This window comes from Schistocerca serialis, chromosome 8 (assembly GCF_023864345.2).
Source record: "Schistocerca serialis cubense isolate TAMUIC-IGC-003099 chromosome 8, iqSchSeri2.2, whole genome shotgun sequence".
Classification (NCBI taxonomy): domain Eukaryota; kingdom Metazoa; phylum Arthropoda; class Insecta; order Orthoptera; family Acrididae; genus Schistocerca; species Schistocerca serialis.
The window spans coordinates 169,749,305-169,771,198 of NC_064645.1; the positions used below are offsets into that span (position 1 = coordinate 169,749,305).

The window sequence follows — 21,894 nt, forward strand, 5'->3', positions numbered from 1 at the left end:
GTGAAACCTTTGTCCTCAGTTTTTAACTGGTTTTCTTCCAATTTTTGTCGTTCAAATGGCTGTGAGCACTATGCGACTTAACTTCTGAGGTCATCAGTCACCTAGAACTTAGAACTAATTAAGCCTAACTAACCTAAGGACATCACACACATCCAGGCCGAGGCAGGATTCTAACCTGCGACCGTAGCAGTCGCTCGGTTCCAGACTGTAGCGCCTAGAACCGCAAGGCCACTCCGTCCGGGTTTTGTCGTTCTCTACAGCTTCTACCCTCTACAGCTCCCTCTACTGTCTTGAAAGTTATTTCCTGATGTCTTAACACATGCCCTAAGCGCTGTCGGGCGTGGTCGGCACTTGGATGGGTGACCATCCACGCTGCCATGCGCTGTTGCCATTTTTCGGGGTGCACTCAGCCTCGTGATGCCAATTGAGGGGCTACTCGACCGAATAGTTAGCGACTTCGGTCACGAATACCATCATAACGACCGGGAGAGCGGTGTGCTGACCCCGCGCCCGTCGTATCCGCATCCTCCATGAGGATGACACGGCGGTCGGATGGTCCCGGTAGGCCACTCGTGGCCTAAAGACAGAGTGCTTAACACATGTCTTACCATCCTGTCCCTTCTTCTCGTCAGTGTTTTCTATATATTGCTTTCCTTGTCGATTCTACAGCGAACCTCCTCGTTCCTTACCTTATCAAGTCACCTAATTTTCAACATTCGTCTGTAACACCACATCTCAAATGCTTCGATTCTCTTCTATTCTGGTTTTCCCACAGTTCATGTTTCACTACCATGCAATTCTGTGCTCCAAACGTACTTCCTCAGAAATGTGTTCCTCACATTTCATACTAGTAGCCTTCTCTTGGCCTGAAATGCCCTTTTTGGGAGTACTAGTCTGCTTTTTACGTTCTCCTTGCTCCGTCCGTCATAGGTTATTTTGCTGCCTAGGTAGCATAATTTCTTAACTTCATCTGCTTCGTGATCACCAGTTCTGATAAGTTTCTCGCCGTTCTCATGTCTACTACTTCTCTTTACTTTTGTCTTCCTTCGTTTCACTATCGGTCCATATTCTGTACTCGTTAGACTTTTCATTCCATCCAAGAGATCGTGCAATTCTTCTTCACTTTCACTCAGGACAATAAGGTCATCAGTGAATCTTATCATTGATACCCATTTACCTTGAATTTTAGACCCACTCTTGAACTTTCCTTTTATTTCCGTCATTGCTTCTTTGATGTATAGATTGAACACTAGGGGCGAAAGACTACATCCATGGCTTACTCTCTTTCTAATCCGTGCACTTTGTTCTTGGTCATACACTCTTTTGTTCTCTCTTAGTTCTTGGACGTACTATTTATTACTCATCTTTCCGTATAGCTTATCCCTATTTTTCTCTGAATTTTGAACATCTTGCACCATCTGACATTGTCGAACGCTTTTTCCAGGTCGACAAATCCTATGATCGTGTCTCGATTTTTGGCTAGTCTTGCCTCCATTATTAACCGCATCGTCAGAACTGCTTTTCATGTGCCTTTACCTTTCCTAAAGCCAAATTGACCGTCATCTAACAGATCCTCGATTTTCTTTTCCGTTCGTCTGCATATTATACGTGTCAGCAATTTGGATGCATGAGCTGTTAAGCTGACTGTGCTACAATTGTCGCACTTGTCGGCTCTTGTAATCTTCGGAACTGTATGAATAATATCTTTCCGACCGTCTGATGGTATATCGCCAGTCTCGTACAATCTGCACACCGACGTGAATAATCGTTATGTTGCCACTGCCCCCAGTGATTTTAGAAATTCCGGTGGAATGTTGTCAATCCCTTCTGCCTTATTTAAGTCTTCCAGAGCTCTAATAAATTCTAATTTTAATTCTGGATCCCCTATCTATTCCCTGTCGACTCCTGTTCTTCCTCTATCACGGCATCAGACAGACAGACAGAATCACTGAATTTCTTTCGCTTACAAGTTATTCACTGCCACGGATGCGAAGTGAAAAACGTGACTCTTCTTAGCGTCTTCGTGTCGCATGTTAAGACTTCAACGTACAAGGGGACAGCGCCTACTTACTGTCATCGATTTTGTACAAACTTATGGTATAAGCAAGGCTTGACCAGAAATGTGAAAGGAGCGGGAACTCCAGATGGCCAAGCGTTTAGGAAAAAAAAAAAAGCAGTTTTGGTGCTGATTGAACTAGACATGGGCCATATATATATATATATATATATATATATATATATATATATATATATATATATATATATATATATATATTCTCTACGTAGTCGCCGTTCTGACTTAGACTTTTGTCATAGCGTTGTACCAACTTTTCAATAGCCTCATCATAGAAGGCAGCCGCCAGTGCTTTCCGCCAATTCTCCACGCTGGCCTAACCTCGTTGTCTGTGTCAAAATGTTGTCTTCAAAGATAGCGGTTCATGTGACCAGAGATGAAACTCAGGGGGAGACAATTGCGGACTGTATTGTGGGTAATCTAACATTTCCATTTGAAAACGATGCAGGAGCATCTTCATTGCCCCTGCAGAATGCGGCTGAGAATTGTCGTGAAGACGAAACAGCACGACAGTTATGTAATGTTAGCTGCATAGCTTCAGGCGAAATTTCTCACCAGGCCCTCGTACTTGGCGGCAGACACTATTTTCTAGACATCTTTACGCACTCACTGCGAGCTCAGAAATGAGAAGAGCGACGTGATGCTAACTGGGGTTATACTAGAGACACTACTCAGCACATCTGTGCAAAGCTTTATCGGATTTTCATAGTCGTTTCCATTTCGCGACCGATCGGAGCTTACTTTCTGAACGCCCCTCGTATATATATATATATAGCGGATAGAGTACAGAACAGTAACATGAGGACCGTGCGGTCGAGTCCCAATCGAGAAAGGCCTACTAACACCGTCCACGAGGACTCTGGGTACCTTTTCAAGAAGGGATTGTAATTAAAGCATACAGAAATTCCGTTAGTGTCATTTCGACATTCAAGCAGCTTTCCTCAGCTGCTGGCGAATAATAAGTTCACGTGGTTTAGCCTGTAAATCGTCAACCGCAAAATAACAAAAGAATCTTATATATGTTCTCGTGGACGCCTTGCACTGAGGTGACAAAAGTCATGAGATACCTCCTAATATTATGTCGGCGTTTCTTTTGCTCGGCGTAGTGCAGCATGGACTCCATAATTACGAGTGTGTTTCCGGTGCAGGATATTGTGCACGAACTGAGCTCTCGATTATGTCCCATAAATATTCGATGGGATTCATGTCGGGCGATCGAGGTGGCCAAACCATTCGTTAGAATTGTCGGTAATGTTTTTCAAACCAATCGCTAACAATTGTGGCTAGGTGACTTGATGCATTGTCATCCATAAAATTTCCATTGTTGGTTGGGAAACTGAAGTTCATGAATGCAAATGGTCTCCAAGCAGCAGAACATAATCATTTCCAGTCAATGATCGGTTCAGTTGGACCAGAGGGCCCAGTCCATTCCATGTAAACACAACGCACACAATTATGTAGCCACAACCAGCTAACACAGCGCCTTGTTGACAGCTTGGCTCCATGGCTCCGTGAGGTCTGCGCCACAATCGGAAATCGGGACTCATCTGTCCAGGTCACGTTTTTACAATTGTCTACGGTCCAACCGACATGGTCACGAGCCTAGGAGAGGAGCTGAAGGCGACGTAGTGCTGCTAGCAAAGGCACTCGCTTCAGTCGTCTGCTGCCTTAGTCCCTTAACGGCAAATTTCACCGCACTACCCTACAACGGTAAAATAAAAAAAATCTAATTTTACATACATAAGTTGTCGTGGATCATAAGGAAGGGCAAACCTACGTTTCTAGCATTTGCAGACTTGGAGAAAGCTTTTGACAATGTTGACTGGAATACTCTCTTTCAAATTCTGAAGGTGGCAGGGGTAAAATACAAGGAGCGAAAGGCTATTTACAATTTGTACAGAAACCAGATGGCAGTTATAAGAATCGAGGGGCATCAAAGGGAAGCAGTGGTTGGGAAGGGAGTGAGACAGGGTTGTAGCCTCTCCCCGATGTTATTCAATCTGTATATTGAGCAAGCAGTGAAGGAAACAAAAGAAAAATTGGTATTAAAATCCATGGAGAAGAAATAAAAACCTTGAGGTTCGCCGGTGACATTGTAATTCTGTCAGAGACAGCAAAGGACTTGGAAGAGCAGTTGAACGAAATGGACAGTGTCTTGAAAGGAGGATATAAGATGAACATCAGCAAAAGCAAAACGAGGATAATGGAATGTAGTCGAATCAAGTCGGATGATGCTGAGGGCATTAGATTAGGAATTGAGACACTTAAAGTAGAAAAGGAGTTCTGCTATTTGGGGAGCAAAATAACGGATGATGGTCGAAGTAGAGAGGATATAAAATGTAGACTGGCGGTGGCAAGGAAAGTGTTTCTGAAGAAGAGAAATTTGTTAACATCCAGTATTGATTTAAGTGTCAGGAAGTCATTTCTGAAAGTATTTGTATGGAGTGTAGCCATGTATGGAAGTGAAACATGGACGATAAATAGTTTGGACAAGAAGAGAATAGAAGCTTTTGAAATGTTGTGCTACAGAAGAATGATGAAGATTAGATGGGTAGATCACATAACTAATGAGGAAGTATTGAATAGGATTGGGGAGAAGAGAAGTTTGTGGCACAACTTGACTAGAAGAAGGGATCGGTTGGTAGGGCATGTTCTGAGGCATCAAGGGTAAAAATCGTAGAGGGAGACCAAGAGATGAATACACTTAGCAGATTCAGAAGGAAGTAGGTTGCGGTAGGTACTGGGAGATGAAGAGGCTTGCACAGGACAGGGTAGCATGGAGAGCTGCATCAAACCAGTCTCAGGACTGAAGACCACAACAACAACAACAACAACAAGTTATCGTGGACACGTTATAATTCTTCCTTGAAATTTATTTGCAGTGTAACATTTTCCTTTGTCTTTTCTTTCCATGACTTTCATGAAAATGTTAATAAATACAACGTACTGGACAGTATTTCAGTTTATTTGCAGCATAAGTAACGTAAAAATTGGAAAGAAATTGATTCCACATTGGGACTCGAACACACGACCCTCGTCTTAGCGTTGTGAACTCTTGCTACTGCGCCAAGCGCCGCCGCTTGAATATAGCTCGCCCGATCCGCGCCAAAATTGCTTTTCTTTTTTTTTTCTAACGCCTGGCCTTCAGGAGCTCACACTTACGTTGCTATCATTTCCAGCCAAACCCTGCAATCACCATAAATTTGAACAGGCCCCCAAGGTACATCAGATGATATTAATGCCCAGGGGGGATTCTAGAACATTCTGTGTTTCCATAAGATGAAAAAAGGCCTCCCGTTTTTCTTATGCATTGTGTGTGACTACTCAAATGTCTTTCTCTTAAGAGTATCCATGCACTCAAGCACTCCGTCTTCAGGCCACAAGTGGCCCACCGGGACCATCCAACCGCCGTGTCATCCTCAGCTGAGGATGCAGATAGGAGGGGCGTGTGGTCAGCACACCGCTCTCCCGGTCGTTACGATGGTTTTCTTTGACCGGAGCCGGTACTATTCGGTCGAGTAGCTCCTCAATTGGCATCACGAGGCTGAGTGCACCCCGAAAAATGGCAACAGCGCATGGCGGCCCGGATGGTCACCCATCCAAGTGCCGACCACGCCCGACAGCGCTTAACTTCGGTGATCTGACGGGAATCGGTGTATCCACTGCGGCAATGCTGTTGCTAAGAGTATCCATGGCGAACATGAAATTTGTGCAAAGACAGTAGCTGTTTCTTGAAAACGAGGAAGAAAGGCTGTTAATTCCCCTATGGCGTTCATCTCTTTACAAGCCAAATATCTGTGGATTTCTAGCAAATGATGTATGGAACTGTCAGTATGTCCAGCTGTTCGCATTTGGACGTTAAACTGAAAGTTTCCAACTTGATCATATCTGGTTAGTGCCAGTAAGAAGCAGAATGACTAAGACCGCCACAGTCTCGAAGAAAAGACAGCACAAGGATTAAAAGGTCGTTGGGTACGTTTATCGAATCATTCGGATGTTGCAAAATATTGATAACAGCCTACTTCCATTTTAGTTGTACACAGCGATCAGCATCGTGGACTACTTAATGAGTGCGTGCTGAAAAGTAATGCCTCCGAATCTTTTATGTAAAAACTCCTAAAGCTTCTTAAGCAATATAAACTTTATTAAGATTCTAATTTTTATTCTTCGTGTCTATATATTCTCAGTCCACTACCGCAAGAGGGTTCAAAAATGGTTCAAATGTCTCTGACCACTATGGGACTTAACATCTGAGGTCACCAATTCCCTAGACTTGGAACTACTTAAACCTAACTAACCTAAGGACATCACACACATCCATGCCCGAGGCAGCATTCTAACCTGCGACCGTAGCAGCAGCGCGGTTCCGGACTGAAGCGCCTAGAACCCCGGCTGGCCCTTAAGAGAGCTCCGAATTGTAGCGTGTAACATTATGACGTGTAACGTCACTGCCGGCCGGAGTGGCCGAGCCGTTCTAGGCGCTACCACCTGGAACCGCGCGACCGCTACGGTCGCAGGTTCGAATCCTGCCTCGGGCATGGATGTGTGTGATGTCCTTAGGTTAGTTAGGTTTAAGTAGTTCTAAGTTCTAGGGGACTGATGACCTCAGATGTTAAGTCCCATAGTGCTCAGAGCCATTTGAACCATTTTGTAACGTAACTATGCCCACGTGTGAGAAACAGTGTGCCATAACCGAGTTTCGAATTCGGAGAGTTTGTCCACACGTGGAGCACCATCTCCTTCAGCATGGCATTGTGAAACCAAACACGAGCGTTGCGACGTCTGCAACAATCCGACGTCTTGTGTTCAGTGTCATCTATCATCCCCCATACAATTCCTAATTGACCTCATCCGATTTTCATCTGTTTCCAAGACTTAAAAAAAGAAATAATCTCTGAGGACTTAAAAAAACTTTGACTTCACTTTGGTAATGTTGAAGCGGTGCAAGCAGAGGTGAGGTTGTCTCTTCGTCAACAAAGTCGAGCATTCTACAGTGACAGTATCAACAAATTGGTCTGTCGTTGGGAGAAATGTGTAAATATCTAGACGTGAAGAATAAAACTGAAGAATGTTAATAAAGTTCGTTTTATTTGAGATTTTAAAGAATTTTCACATGAAAAGTTCGGAGGTATTACTTTTCAGTACGCCCCCGTGCGTCTGTGTAGTATCTGAGCGAGTAGGTACTTATTTTCAAAAGTTCATTGTTTCAGGAAAGTTGTATGTTGGTTTTGCATTATTTAGGGAATTACGTAATGTAGTTTTCTGGTAGCGAGATATTTCTGAATACTTCGTCTAGAGCTTTATTTGGAAATTTGCCAGCTGGCTCCTTCTACAATAGAAAAGATACTGTTTCTTGCGAAACTTTCCACATGGGACTATGGCAGCATAAGTACCAGATGGTTATAATTAAAGTGCGGCTGCTCACAGAGGTCAAGTGTGAGCTGTAATTATCGTATGGCAGTGAAACTTGAGGAGATATGTTAATGAATTAATGCGGAACCGATTACCACTGGAGAAAGGTTAGTCCCAAATTTGTCAACCAAGTGCAAATTTGGCGCTGTGAATGCAAGAAAGACGTTTAGAAATGTTACCTTTTAATAGCTTAGGAACGAGAGATAGGCAGAAAAGGTCAAACAAGTGAGAAAGGCATAATGTTAATTTTCTTATTAACCCTTATTGCTTGTTAGATGACAGCATAGATGTCATACAATGTTCGGCGCCAGATTTGCACATGTTGGTCAAAACCGAAACCGTTTTTTCTTCAGTACAAATCGGTTTCGCTCTAACACACTTGTATTCGTGTCGAGTTTTGCCGCCATACAAAAATTACAGCCCACACCGGACCTCCGTCAGTAGCTCACTTTAATTTTAGCCACCTGGTATGAAAACCGTACATGAGAAAGACAGATCGGTTCTTGTTGTTCATTGGGTTTCCACAAAGTATGCACATTTCTCTACTTTGTTAAGATGCAGTGTCTGTAAGTTATAGCAGTCATCATTTCTTTGTAATGATATTCGAGTGGGGATATCAAATTGAACGTACGCTTATGCACAACTATACGTAAAGAGCATGAGAGATTTCGCTTCATTAATAATAAAAGAGTTCATCTACGAACGAGACTGCTTATAGAAGCTTTTACCAACAATGCACTAATAAGGAAAGTCAAGTGAATATAAAGAAATGCATGCTTTTCTTTACTTTATATGAATGTTTGAAAGCAATACTGCAGAATCGCATGTGGCAGACGTATGGGGAAAGACCCCTGATGTAACACGGAAAACGTATGTACACATGCGTTTACATACATACTCTGCAAATAAGTGCATGGCGGAAGGTACTTCGCGAAATATTAGCGATTTTCTATTTTATTCCGTTGACGTACTGAGAGAGTGGAAATAAATGTCTACGTACACACCCCAATCTCTTACTTGATTCTCATGATCCTTACGCTGAATGCGGGATCCTGGAAGCCGATTTGTCGCACCGTTTTCTTGGATTACACAGTTTCTAAATTTATCCAACCGGGTTTCATGAGAACTGCTCGACTTTCTTCCAAGGATTCTCTTTTCATTTCCCATAGAATTAGTGTTAAACTTTCGTATGGGCTATGCCGCCCCGTTACGATCCTAGCAGCGCGTGTCGTGTCGTTTGATGTTCGTTGTCATGTCCACTTCATAAGGATTCAAACGCCATGTCAATGCTTTAGAATCAGTTACACTGACGTCTTCCTCTACAGATGCTCTGCAGTTTCCCCGAACCTTCCCAATAAATTTGTCTTCCGTTCGCATTCCCTGATTTATTTTATATGGTCGCGTATTTCATATCGTGTCATACACCGAAATACGTACACTAGTCCTGCAATCGCAAACTGTCAGATTCTTTCTCGCACTTAAAGGTATTATGTTGCATTTATTCACATTTAAAGGGAGCTACCATTTCTTTACGATCGTCCGTCGACGATACAGTGCCGAAGACAACAGCGTAGTGTGCTAAAAACTTTATAGTACATCTGCTAAGACATTCCGCATGATCGTACTTTAATGAGCAGGCGCCTGTGTTTTTACAGTGTCTAGCGCCTTTCGGAAATCCAGCAATACGGAATCCACCTGTTCACTTGAATGTGTTTGTAATATGTCCAAGAAAGCATTCTCAAAGGCAAAATCTGCTCGTGTTCTTAATCCCCCTTCTTATCGCTGTTGTTAAGACCAATAAGATAAAAGAAGTATAATGGCTGTTCACGCAGACGCACATCAACAGCCATTCCTCCCGTATTCTGGTCGTAAACATGATTGGAGGGGGTTATTAATCTGACTGCACATCTGTTTCTTTTTTTTTTTTTTTACCTTGCGGGATGCTTGGTTAACAGTGAGCTCACAGTATCATAAACGTTACCATTGTCCTAAAGAATTTTAAAATTGCTTTGGTCTACTCCATTCGTCTACGGAGAAGGCTGAAAACTGTGAACTTAATTTTTTGTGTCGTATTTTGTGTTGTACCTGCGCTTCACCGCAGATAGTTGGAAAATTACTTTTATTGGTAGATATGTGCATTCCACGGGAAATCTTTGACAAACTGCATACAGTAAACACGGACGGATCTTAATGAAAATGCTAAAATGGCTTACTCTTACGTCGAGCTCAGTCATGTACAGTTTTGCAGAAACCACAGAATTCGGGGTTAAACTGAAGTTTCTTTTGCAGGAAGTATATCACATTTCAGATTTTAGTATCGTCTAGATTCCATCCCGTTTTTTTTTAAAATTATTAGTACTATCGTGACCAGTTTCGTTTCCCATCAATCATCTTCAGGTGTGATTGTAAATGGTACAAGAGTAACTCCTGCAACTCATCAGCAAAATTTGCACTCTTCTTCATAGGATAATAATATTTGCGACTTAGCATGTTAATTTTGTAGATGAATTGGTTGGGTTACTATTGTTAATATGTGCAGCCATTCTTCCGCGGTTGTTACTTCAAAATGTTATATTTAACGTGGTAAATACGAAAAGTTCCATTTTTTGCAAGTGTTTATTTTGTTTCTAACAAAACATGTTTTACCTACCCATACTAGGCATCATCAGTGTTTTTTATTTAACTGTTTTTCATGTATCCGAGTATTCGCCTGTAGACACTAGACACACAGTAGAGGTTTTCAACTGATGGGTCACATTTGTACAATTAACTACTCACAGCTTTTCCCATAGCATACTGTACTTAGCCGTGCTCGCTTGCTGTAGTGTGCAGTCAATTCAACAGCAAGTGAGCAAGGCCATGTGCAGTGTGCCCTGCAGATCATTCTGAACTAATTCTTTTTCGCCCATAGTTAAATATATTAATCAACGCTGTTTATGGTGATCTAGTTGGAAATTAATGGAAATAACCGTAGAAATGGACAGTTTCTCCATGACATGGCAAAAACTCTCCATCGGCCCTCAGACGGTGATGACGACCTCTGTGTGGAAGATACACCATGCCTCAAACAAAAGATCCCTCTGGTCTACGACAGCTGGAAAGAGCGATGTTGTGTTCGTTCTGGTCACAGTGTAACAAAACAGCTGCGACACTTCGTCTCGTGTTTGTTACCCACGCAACACGCTAAGCGGCCAGGAAGTTATACCATCGAGCTCGGTGTGAGCTTGCAAATGCGAATCATAACTGTTTATATTGATATGCAGAATGGGTTTTACAGTCGTAAGCGTCTGTAGCGCAATAAATTGCAACAACAACAACAGCAAGATTTTGTGTGTGTGTGTGTGTGTGTGTGTGTGTGTGTGTGTGTGTGTGTGTGCGTGTACGTGTGTGTGTGTGTGTGTGTGTGAACCGCTACAGTATAAAACAGTTTATTTACGATTGTCTTGTAACCTACAGATAATTACTGAAGAATGTCGTGTTCTTTTAAGAACAAAAAAATTGCTAGTAAACATCAGAAGACCTGACATTTGCAGGAAGACATCGCATATCTACTCTACAACGTGAATTTTTGTTCACCAAAGGTTCAGTCAAATCAATGAATGTGGAACGTAGGAGACCGGCATGGAAGGCGATATCTGCATTATTTAACACACCAATTACGCCACCACAACTGCAAGTGAAGGAAAAACGACACAGACATGGCAATAAAACAACAAAAGCAGCAGAACTGTGTCCCAACACAGGGCAGCCAATTTCACGATTGTTGCTACATCTGAGCCACAAACGGCAAGAATCTTAAAACACATTCGCTTCTGAGACAAAAGTAATTACATTCACAAAAATATTCATGCATTAGAAAGCCGAGTGAAGTGTAAGAATGTGCGAATCATTAGACTTCCTGCGTGTCAACGAAGTGACTTCCACCACAAGAACAAACAACAAAAGCAATATATGCTTCTCATGCAAGAAATGTGAGTTTATTTTCTCTTGCTTTCAGCTGATTGTAATGAAATTATACGCATATTCGAAAGTATTTCTTAACAAATAAGTTGTCGTTAATATAACTGAATCAGTGACTTTAGGCTGTTTTTACATTTTTTTCACTATCATTCACGTCTTCTGATAATTTACTAATGCTTAGAACGCAAAAATGTAATAACTGCTGTGTTAATTAAGTAGAGAAATAATTACAATGACGGTTCCTTTTTCGCCGCTTGGGGCGCTTGAGTCGTATCACCTGTCAGACCGTAATAATTTTTACAGTAGTGAGCGCCGCGGCTGAGTTATGTTAGACTGTGGTGCTGATCATGAGGGTACATTTGCAAGTTCTCGCGTCCTTTAGCCCTAGTGACCTCTTTCGAGCGCAGGACGCAATCTTCACGCATACTCGCGACAGTTAGTGCTCATCGCTGCTATAGTGCCAACAGGCGTCACGTGGTATCTTGATGATCAGCCACTAACTGGCCCGGCGCTGACCCCGTCTCGCAACGAATCGTTTCTCCGGAAGCTAATGAAGGCTGCCTTAACTTGTGGCATGTCTTTCGTACCTGTTCAAACCCACCGCTGTTTCAGCCCGCTTGATTTTCTCACTTCTTTGGGCGGGATGTCGCCAGTCTTTCGACTAGTTTAATGAGTCATACTATGACCCTTGCCAGTGTCTTCATCTCAGAGATGTTCACTGCATATTCCTGTTCTCCGCTTCCGCAGAGAACAACCTTATTTCGTAACAGTTCAATTGATTTTCAACAGTTAACACCACATCCCTGACGCGCGTGTAGAACACCGACTGATACGCTTCCGACCTGACTGTAAGACAAGAGGTGCACAATATTGTCTCAAAAAGGGCGAGTATGATATGAAAAAGGAGATACTGGGCGCTAGTACCACATCTAAAAATAAAATGAAACATGCATTGATGGAGAATGACAAGAAACAGGGAGAAGAAACGGAAGTCATATCTCTTTCCGCCCAAGGGAGCTGTAAACTACCTGTCGGAACATGGTCCGTATCCCACCTACGAGGGTCACTCCAAAAGAAATGAACACAATTTTTTTTAAATCCATCTTTTATTCTACATATTTGAAAGTTTTACAGTGTGTAGATACATCCTTTAGGAACAAATATTTTCATTGAAGCTTCCTGGCAGATTAAAACTGTGTGTCGGACCGAGACTCGAACTCGAGACCTTTGCCATTCTGGGAAATTTTCATTTCTCCACATAATTTCCATCCCGCTCAACTGCCTTACGCCATCTTGGAACCAGCGCCTGTGTTCCCGAGCGGTAAAATTCTGGACTAACCTGTTGGAGCCACTGTTTGGCAGCGTGCATAACAGAGTCATCATCTTCAAACCTTGTTCCACGAAGAGAGTTTTTCACTTTCCCAAAGAGATGATAGTCACATGGAGCCAGGTCAGGACTGTAAAGCGGGTGTTTGTGTTGTCCATCCGAGTTTTGTGATGGCTTCCATGGTTTTTTGACTGACATGTGGCCGTGCATTGTAGTCCTGCTTTTGCCGATGTGGTCGAACACGACTCAGTCGAGCTTGAAGTTTCTCCACTGTCATCACATATGCATCAGAATTTATGGTGGTTCCACTTCGCATAGTGTCCACAAGCAAGAGTCATTCGGAATCGAAAAACACTGTAGCCAAAACTTTTCCAGCAGAAGCTGTGCTTTTGATTTTTTTTTTTTTTCCTTGGGTGAATTTGCAAAATGCCACCCCATAGATTGCCTCTTCGTCTCTGGTGAAAAATGATGGAGCCATGTTTCATCACCTGTCACAATTCTTCCAAGAAATTCATCTCCACCATTCTCGTACTGTTCCAAAAGTTCGCTACATACCGTTTTTGTTTCTTTGTGAGCCACTGTCAACATCCTGGGAACCCACCTGGCACAAACCTTTTTTAACGCCAACACTTTCAGTATTCTGCAAACACTTTCTTCCCCTATCCCAACGTAGCGTTTCAGTTCGTTCACTGTGATGCGTCTGCCAGTAGTCACCAATTCTTTAACTCTCTGCACATTGTCTGGAGTGTGTGCACTACGAATCCTGCCGTTGCGAGGACAATCCTCAATATTGCCGTGCCCGCTTTCATCACGTAACCTGCTTGCCCACCGACTAACTGTACTGCGATCGACAGCAGCATCTCCATACACCTTTTTCCACCTCTTGTGGATGTTTCCCACTGTCTCGTTTTCACAGCAAAGGAATTCTATGACAGCACGTTGCTTCTGACGAGCGTAAAGTGTAGCAACCATCTTGAAGACATGCTGTGACGGTGCCACTCACGGGAACAGGTTGAACTAAGTTTGAAAACAAGCGGGAAGGATGTATCTAGACGCTGTAAAACTTTCACACATGCAGAATGAAAACTGTATTTTTACAAAAATAGTGTGCATTTCTTTTGGAATGACCCTCGTATGTACTGAAAATGCCCCAACCCACCACAGACACTTGTGAATGCAGAGCAATCGGCACCCCGGATCACATTATCTGGCAATGAGTCAGCAGTCTTGGTAATACGCCAGTGTATAAAATAATAAGGAATGAAAAACTGTGACATGAACTGAAATTTCTGACGGCCAAAATATCAGCTTACGAAATGCAAGGCTACATGGTGGAGAGAGAAAAGAAGAGGAGGCCATACGTCATGACAACGAGTCCGTAAGCGCCGAGGAGATGAGCCTAGGGCAGTACTAGGAAGGATTTCCTGAGACCCAACAGCCATTTCGCAGTCTCAGCACTTCGGGTGCCGTGGTCGTACAGCCCATGCGAATCCTGAGCTATGTCTCCATGCGCCAGAGGTTAACCCAGACAAAATGAGGAAATCTAGTTTTGCTTCTGATACCAAGAACAGTAGAGTAGTGTAGTGTAGTGCAGTGGTGCGTAGTCTAGTATTGTATAGTATAGTGTAATTTAGAATTATAAACTACAAAATTTGTGACGTAGCTATGTCGTATAGTACAGTAGACCAGTAGTGTGTGCCTTCCGAATTCCGGATGAGCATACACCTACGTGGCATATGGCCAAAGAGTAGTTTGTAGATTTAGTTATTTTTTGTTTATTTCAGTAGATATTGTAATACATTTTTTCCTTAAACACCCTATCGCTGAGTTATATGAACATATTTGATATTTTATATTAAAATATTGCGTTTTATGCTCATATATACCAATTCATGTGCACCGTTTGGTCTGTTCTTGCAAGTAGGTAACAGGCTAAAAGAAAATAACAAATAGTATTTCACTTTCATGCAGTTCTGTTCTGCAGACGTAAATTCTCAGAAATTTTAATTCTGAAGTTAGGGCCTAGTAGACCTTTCGCCCGAGGAATGGTATCTTTGCCTTTGCGAACCTGTTTCTTATGCCCCCTTGTTTTCGTTCTTTACGCATTATTTCGTTGCCAAAAGAAAGTCATTCGGGGGTGAGGACCAGAGGACACGCCTTGCTGAGCAGCTTCCGAGGCATCCTTCACTACGGTAGGGAGGGTCGTGGGGTCAGCAAACCGTTGTTAGCGTTCCACAACTTGCATCCGCTACTTCTCGTTCCAGTAGTTCAATCCGGCCTCGAGAGGTTGATTGCACTCCGTTCCAGTCCTGCCACTAGGAAAAATACCAATCTGTATCGGGATTGTACTAGATCATCTGCATTGCACGATGAGGCACTAATGGCTGAACTACGGAAGTGGGTACATTTTGCGTGCAAGGTGGTAGAATTCCTTCACTTCATCTCTACGTAGTCACAAATTTTGGTAAGTTTGTCGCTAATCTCGTTTCTGTCACTTCTCAATGATTTGGCTTTCTTTCTTTCTTTTTCTTTACTCTCGATCCATATTCAGTTATCATTAGCCTGTTCATTCCCTTCAACAGGTCCTGTAATTCTTCCTAGCATTCAGCGAGAACAGCAATGCCATCAGCGAATCTTACCAAGATACTTTTTCGAACTGTCACCTCGTTAATCGTAGTTTAATCCTACGCTGTAACATCCCCTAAGTCGGGTACTTTTTACGGTCGATTTCAGCCAGCTGACGAAAACTTGGGCATAACTCGTTTATTGGTTTTGATGGACGATCTATCTTACTGAAATTGCATCGCCTTTGGTAGATATGGTATTCTCCCTTCATTCCACACACCGATGACTCTCATTACCGCTAGGGCTGACCATCTCTCTGTGCTGTTTTAAATAATTATTATACTAGATAATTACCCGTCGTTTCCCGGTTGTTTATCCCTTCATTAGATAGGGAAAGGAATGAAATCGGTGCATATTTTGGAAACAGTTCACTACGTATTCACATCCGCTGCGCTAATTTTATGCAAGCATATTAGCATAGGCAAAGGGTATTCTTCGTTAAAAGATGTCTACTACTACTACTTAACATAGGATCTGATTTGAAGAATAAATTTCTGAGAATATACGCTACGAACACGGAAGTGTATCATGGACGATGGTAAAACCAAAAGAGAAGGGAATCGAAATGTTTTGAGAAGTGGTGTCACAGAAAATCCCTCAAGAATCGGAGATCAATACATGGAAAATACGGACTAGAAGAATGAACTGGATAATAGGGTGTGTGTTAAGTCAGGGAATAACTTCGATGATACCAGAGCGAGCCGCATAGGGCAAAAACACTAAGGCCGACCAGAGGCTGGAATATATCCAAAGCATAATCGAGATCGTTGAGTGCAAGTTTCGGTTTTATAGAGAATAATCTTCGGCACTGACATGTTTCTTGCCTTGCATTTATCGTGAATCTGTCGTCCAGCCCAAAGGCTACACTGACGGAAAAAAAAACGAAAAACTCAGTTGACCCCTGTCTATAAGAAGGGTAAAAGACCGGTCCCGCAGAATTACAGGTCAGTAACCTCAACATCGTTTTGCTGCTGAATTCTTGACTATGTTCCAAGTTCGACTATATAAAATATCCTTCAGGCAGAAAGCTTCTGTCCACAAATCAGCGCGGATTTAGAAAGCATCGCTGGTGCGAAACTCAGCTTGCCTATTTCTCTCACGATATTCTGCGAACAGTGAACGAAGGGCGAGAGACATTCCTAGATTTTTGTTGCCACAGCGCCCCATTGCTGACTGTTAACGAAGGTTCGAGCACACGGAATAGACTCTCAGATATACATTTACAGTTATACTCCGCAAGCCACCCAACGGTGATTGGCTTGAAAACTTCTTAAGAGATAAAACCCCAGTAGCTTGTCATGGACGGCAAGTGTTCATCAGAGACAAGATTATCGCCAGGAGTTCTCCAGGCAAATCTCATAGGACTGCTCTTGTTGAGGACAGGGTCAGCAACCGTCTGCGACTGTTTCCTGATGACGCTGTAATGGCGGGAAATTGTCGTCGTTGAGTGATTGCAAGAGGACATAGGATGACTTAGACAGAATTTCTATTTTGTGTGACAAATGGTAGCTTGCTCCAAGCATAGATAAATCAGAGTTAGTGCAGATGATTAAGAAAAGCAATCCTGTAGTGTTCGAATATAGTATTAATGCAGTACTGCTTACCACACTGACTTCGATTAAATATCTAGGCGTAACGTTGCAAAGCGATATTAAATAAAACGAGCACGTAAGGTTGGCAGTAGCAGGAGAGAGGTTGATATCGGCATATTGGGAAAATTCTACGAAAGTTGTAACTGCTCTATAAAGAAAATCGCATATAGAACACAAGTGCGACCCATTCTCGAGTACTGCTCCATTGTTAGGGTCTGTACCAAGTCGGATTAAAGGCAGACATCGAAGCAATTCGGAGGCTTGCTACTAGGTTTATTACCGGCAGGTTCGCCCAACACGCGAGTATTACATAGATGCTTCATGAACTCAAATGGGAATGCGTGGGATGAAGACGACATTGTTTTCAGGAAGCGCTAATGAGATATACACTCCTGGAAATTGAAATAAGAACACCGTGAATTCATTGTCCTAGGAAGGGGAAACTTTATTGACACATTCCTGGGGTCAGATACATCACATGATCACACTGACAGAACCACAGGCACATAGACACAGGCAACAGAGCATGCACAATGGCGGCACTAGTACAGTGTATATCCACCTTTCGCAGCAATGCAGGCTGCTATTCTCCCATGGAGACGATCGTAGAGATGCTGGATGTAGTCCTGTGGAACGGCTTGCCATGCCATTTCCACCTGGCGCCTCAGTTGGACCAGCGTTCGTGCTGAACGTGCAGACCGCGTGAGACGACGCTTCATCCAGTCCCAAACATGCTCAATGGGGGACAGATCCAGAGATCTTGCTGGCCAGGGTAGTTGACTTACACCTTCTAGAGCACGTTGGGTGGCACGGGATACATGCGGACGTGCATTGTCCTGTTGGAACAGCAAGTTCCCTTGCCGGTCTAGGAATGGTAGAACGATGGGTTCGATGACGGTTTGGATGTACCGTGCACTATTCAGTGTCCCCTCGACGATCACCAGTGGTGTACGGCCAGTGTAGGAGATCGCTCCCCACACCATGATTCCGGGTGTTGGCCCTGTGTGCCTCGGTCGTATGCAGTCCTGATTGTGGCGCTCACCTGCACGGCGCCAAACACGCATACGACCATCATTGGCACCAAGGCACAAGCGACTCTCATCGCTGAAGACGACACGTCTCCATTCGTCCCTCCATTCACGCCTGTCGCGACACCAGTGGAGGCGGGCTGCACGATGTTGGGGCGTGAGCGGAAGACGGCCTAACGGTGTGCGGGACCGTAGCCCAGCTTCATGGAGACGGTTGCGAATGGTCCTCGCCGATACCCCAGGAGCAACAGTGTCCCTAATTTGCTGGGAAGTGGCGGTGCGGTCCCCTACGGCACTGCGTAGGATCCTACGGTCTTGGCGTGCATCCGTGCGTCGCTGCGGTCCGGTCCCAGGTCGACGGGCACGTGCACCTTCCGCCGATCACTGGCGACAACATCGATGTACTGTGGAGACCTCACGCCCCACGTGTTGAGCAATTCGGCGGTACGTCCACCCGGCCTCCCGCATGCCCACTATACGCCCTCGCTCAAAGTCCGTCAACTCCACATACGCTTCACGTCCACGCTGTCGCGGCATGCTACCAGTGTTAAAGACTGCGATGGAGGTCCGTATGCCACGGCAAACTGGCTGACACTGACGGCGGCGGTGCACAAATGCTGCGCAGCTAGCGCCATTCGACGGCCAACACCGCGGTTCCTGGTATGTCCGCTGTGCCGTGCATGTGATCATTGCTTGTACAGACCTCTCGCAGTATCCGGAGCAAGTATGGTGGGTCTGACACACCGGTGTCAATGTGTTCTTGTTTCCATTTCCAGGAGTGTATTAAAGAGGCATTTGCAGCTGCCTGCAGAAAGATTCTACTGCCGCCACCGTACATTTCGCCTAAGATCTAAGAAGACAAGGTAAGAGAAATTAGGACTTGTAAAGCTAGTAATGGTGCAATCTAGCCTCCTCCGTACATGCTATGGTGACTTGCGAAGTACGTATATAAAATTTGATGAGAGGAAGTCGTGGCGAATCGTGTCAAAGCAGTCTTGATGACCCCAAGGGACTATATCCTGATCGTGCACGGTAACATTACGCTGAGGTGTCAAATGTCGTGGATTACCTCCTAATTTCGAGTCGGGTCTTCTGCCCGTCGCAGTATAATTGACGTGGCGTGGACTCAAGAATTCGTTGGAAGTCACCCGCACAAATATCGAGTCATACCGCCTCTACCGCCGTCTGCATTTGCGGAAGTGTTGCCGGTGCAGGATTTTGTGCACGAATTGACTTCTCGATTACGTTCCATAAACGTTCGATGGGTTTATGTCGGTCGATCTGGGTGGCCAGATCATTCGCTGGAATTGTCCAAGTTGTTCTTCAAGCACATAGGCCATTGTCACTCATAAAAATTCCATCGTCCTTCGGAAAAGCCGGCCTGGGTGGCCGAGCGGTTCTAGGCGCTACAGTCAGGAACCGCGTGACCGCTTCCGTCGTAGGTTCGAATCCCACCTCGGGCATGGATGTGTGTGATGTCCTTAGGTTAGTTAGGTTTAAGTAGTTCTAAGTTCTAGGGGACTGATGACCTCAGCAGTTGAGTCCCATAGTGCTCAGAACCATTTGAACCTTCGGGCAAATGAAGTCCATGAATGGCTGCAAATGGTCTTCAGGTAGCCGAAGACAACCATTTCCAGTCAATGACCTGTTCAATTGGGCCAGAGGACTCAGTCCATTGCGTATAAACACAGCCCACGCCATTACGTGGCAGCTTGCACAGTGCTTGTTGACAACTTACGTCTGCACCACACTCAGCTCTTAGCAACCGAAATCGGGACTCAACTGACTAGGCCACTGTTTTCCATTCCTCTAGGGTCCATCCGATATGGGCACGAGCCCAGGAGAGGCGCTGCAGGCGATGTCTTACTTTTAGCAAAGACACTCGCGTCGGTCGTCTGCTACCGTAGCCCATTAATGCCAGATTTACCCGCACTGTCGCAACGGATACGTTCGGCATTGATTTCCGCGGTTATTTCACGCAGTGTTGCTTGTCACAAATCTACGCAAACACCGCTGCTCTCAACCTTCAGTGATGGCCGTCAGCCACTGCGTTGTTCGTGGTGAGAGGTAATATCTGAAATCTCTTATTCTCGGACCACTCTTGACGCTGTGCATCTCGAAATATTGAATTCCCTAACGATTTCCGAAGTGGAATGACCCATCTCCAGCTACCATTCAGCATTCAAAGTCTGTTAATTGGCATCGTGTGGCAGTAATAAAGTTGGAAACCTTTTCACATGATCCACCTGAGTACAAATGACAGCTCCAGCAATGCCCTGCCCTTTTATACCACGTGTAGTTGATACTATCACCATCTGCATAGGGGCATATCGCTATCCCACCACTTTTGTCATCTCATTGTAGGCTGTGGGAGACGGTGCCACACGAACGTGCCCAGAGGCCATTGTGAATGCCAACTTTACGCTTTATTAGTTTTACATGTGCACTGTCTCTCCCATACTTCATATTTTTTCTCCGGTATACCGTGATGACGAGACGTCGCAACCTAATAAGTAAAGCGTTTGGGCGTGGTTGTGCAGACTACCTGTCCACGCGTTCAGGTTCCAGCGGGACCGCACCGAGTCAGCTGTCGGTGGAACACGCGTCGGCGATAACCGTTCCGCAACCCCGTGTAGATAAGCCGGGCTCTGGCGCGGGAGGACTGACCGCCAGTCACTGCCCTGGCACACTGTAGCCTCGTGCTCAGTTGTGCGAGGTGTCCGTGACGTCACGCTCTTACGTCATTCAGTGTAGGCCGACTCTTCGTGTCTTGTCGCGCTCTCGCTGCGTGTGGTGGACGCGGAAATGATTGCACCAGTACAACCGGTTCCATCCAGTTGCCCTCAAACCATCTAATTACTTCCCGCTTATTTTCGATTGGCTCCGTGCAGTGGACTCGGTGACACACTAAACATTAGTCAGCTTCAGCCTAATTATGTCCATTATCGTCAGGTGGAAACACGGCTGCATTGCGTCCACACGAAGTTGTTTGGTTACAGCTGCCCACACACTAAGGTGCCTATGCAAATCTCTTCATTTCTGCATAACTACAGCAACCTACATCCATCTCTACTGACTTACTATAGTCAGGCCTTACTCTTCCTCAGTAATTACGAAATAGACGATTCCTTGACGCCTCAGGACGTCGATCGAGTGATTCCACAGTCAAATCGGCATCCTAACTTGATTCCTGGCGATCCAGACCATTATCGACATTTATACTCCGCAAGTCACCGTACGGTGTGTGGCGGAGGGTACTTTGTGTGTAAGTGTCACTTCCTCCTCCTGTTCCAGTCGCAAATAGTTCGCGGGAAGAACGATTGCTGGTAAGCCTACGTGTAGGCTCGAATCTCTCTAATTTTATCTTCATGGTCTTTTCGCGAAATTTACGTAGAAAAAAGTAATACATTGTTTGACTCATTGAGGAAACTACGCCCTGAGAACTTCAATAGTAAACGCTAACGTGATACAGAACGGATCGCTTGCGGCGTCTGCCATGGAATTGACTAAGCATCTCCGTGACGCTTTCGCTCTTAGTAAATGAACCTGTAACAAAACGTGTTGCTCTTCTTTGGATCTTCTCTGTTTCCCCTATCAGTCCTGTAACGTACGGACGCAATATTCCAGTACTGGTCTAAGAATGTTTTGTAAGTTATCCCTTTCTCGATAGACTAAATTTTCTGAGGACTCTTCCAATGACTCTTTTTGGCATCTATCTTACTCGCGACAGGTTAAGCATACTACTAGATATTTTACGGAAGTAAATGGTTCAGAAATGGTTCAAATGGCTCTGAGCACTATGGGACTTAACTTCTGAGGTCATCAGTCCCCTAGAACTTAGAACTACTTAAACCTAACTAACCTAAGGACATGACA

At 44.3% G+C, this 21,894-nt stretch overlaps 1 protein-coding gene and 1 pseudogene across 1 annotated transcript in view; one reads left to right on the forward strand and one right to left on the reverse strand.

Annotated features, from left to right (window-relative positions):
• The window catches only part of LOC126417187 (glycogen phosphorylase), a 167,896-nt gene that overhangs the window by 13,316 nt on the left and 132,686 nt on the right, over positions 1–21,894 (forward strand). The gene's annotated exons all lie outside the window — the stretch shown is intronic.
• Positions 5,638–5,755, reverse strand: LOC126417421 (5S ribosomal RNA; annotated as a pseudogene).